Raw genomic sequence first — 3,357 nt, forward strand, 5'->3', positions numbered from 1 at the left:
CACCGAAACCCTCTATGGGCTTCCAAATATCCCTTTGCCAATTCCAGAAGAACAGCCTTAGCGAAAGGCTTCTTGAAGGGAAAGATGTAACTCTGTGAGATGAATTAACAGAACACAGAGCAGTTTCTTAGAAAGCTTCTTTCCAGTTTTGAACGGAAGATATTTCCTTTTTCACCATAGCCCTCTATGGGCTTCCAAATATCCCTTTGCCAATTCCACAAGAACAGCCTTAGCGAAAGGCTTCTTAAAGGGAAGATGTAACTCAGTGAGATGAATTAAGAGAACACAGAACAGTTTCTCAGAAAGCTTCTTTCCAGTTTTGAACTTAAGATATTTCCTTTTTCACCGTAGCCCTCTATGGGCTTCCAAATATCCCTTTGCCCATTCCACAAGAACAGCCTTAGCGAAAGGCTTCTTGAAGGGAAAGATGTAAATCTGTGAGATGAATTAACAGAACACAGAGGAGTTTCTCCGAAAGCTTCTTTCCAATTTTGAAAAGAAGATATTTCCTTTTTCACCATAGCCCTCTATGGGATTCCAAATATCCCTTTGCCAATTCCACAAGAACAGCCTTAGCGAAAGGCTTCTTGAATGGAAAGATGTAACTCTGTGAGATGAATTAACATAATACAGAGCAGTTTCTCAGAAAGCTTCTTTCCAGTTTTCAATGGAAGATATTTCCTTTTTCACCATAGCACTCTATGGGCTTCCAAATATCCCTTTGCCAATTCCACAAGAACAGCCATAGCGAAAGGCTCCTTGAAGGGAAAGATGTAACTCTGTGAGATGAATTAACAGAACACAGAGCAGTTTCTCAGAAAGCTTCTTTCCAGTTTTGAACGGAAGATATTTCCTTTTTCACCATAGCCCTCTATGGGCTTCCAAATATAACTTTGCCAATTCCACAAGAAAGGCCTTAGCGAAAGGCTTCTTGAAGGGAAAGATGTAACTCTGTGAGATGAATTAACAGAACACAGAGCAGTTTCTCAGAGAGCTTCTTTCCAGTTTTGAACCGGAGATAGTTCCTTTTTCACCATAGCCTTCTATGGGCTTCCAAATATCCCTTTGCCAATTCCACAAGAACAGCCTTAGCGGAAGGATTCTTGAATGGAAAGATGTAACTCTGTGAGAGGAATTAACAGAACACAGAGCAGTTTCTCAGAGAGCTTCTTTCCTGTTTTGAACGGAAGATATTACGTTTCTCGCCATAGCCCTCTATGGGCTTCAAAATATCACTTTGCCAATTCCACAAGAACAGCCTTAGCGAAAGGCTTCCTGAAGGGAAAGATGTAACTCTGTGTGATGAATTAACAGAACACAGAGCAGTTTCTCAGTGAGCTTCTTTCCAGTTTTGAATGGGAGATATTTACTTTTTCACCATAGCCCTCTTTAGATGAATTAACAGAACACAGAGCAGTTTCTCAGAAAGCTTCTTTCCAGTTTTGAACGGAACCTATTTCTTTTTTCACCATAGCCCCCTTGAGATGAATTAACAGAACACAGAGCAGTTTCTCAGAAAGCTTCTTTCCAGTTTTGAACAGAAGATATTTCCTTTTTCACCATAGCCCTCTATGGGCTTCCAAATATCCCTTTGCAAATTCCACAAGAACAGCCTTAGCGAAAGGCTTCTTGAAGGGAAAGATGTAACTCTGTGAGATGAATTAACAGAACACAGGGTAGTTTCTCAGAGAGCTTCTTTCCAGTTTTGAACGGGAGGTAATTCCTTTTTCACCATAGCCCTCTATGGGCTTCCAAATATCCCTTTTCCAATTCCACAAGAACAGCCTTAGCGAAAGGCTTCTTGAAGGGAAAGATGTAACTCTGTGACTTGAATTAACAGAACACAGAGCAGTTTCCCAGAATGCTTCTTTCCATTTTTCATTGGAAGATATTTCCTTTTTCACCATAGCCCTCTATTGGCTTCCAAATATCCCTTGCCAATTCCACAAGAACAGCCTTAGCGAAATGATTCTTGAAGGGAAAGATGTAACTCTGTGAGATGAATTAACAGAACACAAAGCAGTTTCTCAGAAAGATTCTTTCCCGTTGTGAACGGAAGATATTCCTTTTTCACCATAGCCCTCTTTGGGCTTCCAAATATCCCTTTGCCAATTCCACAAGAACAGCCTTAGCGAAAGGCTAATTGAAGGGAAAGATGTAACCCTGTGAGATGAATTAACAGAACACAGAGCAGTTTCTCAGAAAGCTTCTTTCCAGTTTTGAACGGATGATATTTCCTTTTCCACCATAGCCCTCTATGTGTTTACAAATATCCCTTTGCCAATTCCACAAGAACAGACTTAGCGATAGGCTTCTTGAAGGGAAAGATGTAACTCTGTGAGAGGAATTAACAGAACACCGAGCAGTTTCTTAGAAAGTTTCTTTCCAGTTTTGAACGGAAGATATTTCCGTTTTCACCATAGCCCTCTATGGACTTCCAAATATCCCTTTGCCAATTCCACAAGAACCGCCTTAGCGAAAGGCTTCATGAAGGGAAAGATGTAACTCAGTGAGACGAATTAACAGAGCACAGAGCAGTTTGTCAGAAAGCTTCTTTCCAGTTTTGAACGGAAGATATTTCCTTTTTCACCGAAGCCCTCTATGGGCTTCCAAATATCCCTTTGCCAATTCCACAAGAACAGCCTTAGCGAAAGGCTTCTTGAAGGGAAAGATGTAACTCTGTGAGATGAATTAACAGAACACAGAGCAGTTTCTCAGAGAGCTTCTTTCCAGTTTTGAACGGGAGATAATTCCTTTTTCACCATAGCCCTCTATGGGCTCCCAAATATCCCTTTGCCATTTCCACAAGAACAGCCTTAGGGAAAGGCTTCTTGAAGGGAAAGATGTAACTCTGTGAGATGAATTAACAGAACCCATAGCAGTTTCTCAGAAAGCTTCTTTCCATTTTTCATCGGAAGTTATTTCCTTTTTCACCATAGCAATCTATGGGCTTCCAAATATCACTTTGCCAATTCCACAAGAACAGCCTTAGCGAAAGGCTTCTTGAAGGGAAAGATGTAACTCTGTGAGATGAATTAACAGAACACAGAGCAGTTTCTCAAAAAGCTTCTTTCCAGTTTTGCACGGAAGCTATTTCCTTTTTCACCATAGCCCTCTTGAGATGAATTAACAGAACACAGAGCAGTCTCTCAAAAAGCTTCTTTCCCGTTGTGAACGGAAGATATTTCCTTTTTCACCATAGCCCTCTTTGGGCTTCCAAATATCCCTTTGCCAATTCTACAAGAACAGCCTTAGCGAATGGCTTCTTGAAGGGAAAGATGTAACTCTGTGAGATGAAATAACAGAACACAAAGCAGTTTCTCAGATACCTTCTTTCCAGTTGTGAACGGAAGATAT

The sequence above is a fragment of the Chlorocebus sabaeus genome, chromosome 17 (genome assembly GCF_047675955.1).
Source record: "Chlorocebus sabaeus isolate Y175 chromosome 17, mChlSab1.0.hap1, whole genome shotgun sequence".
Taxonomy (NCBI): domain Eukaryota; kingdom Metazoa; phylum Chordata; class Mammalia; order Primates; family Cercopithecidae; genus Chlorocebus; species Chlorocebus sabaeus.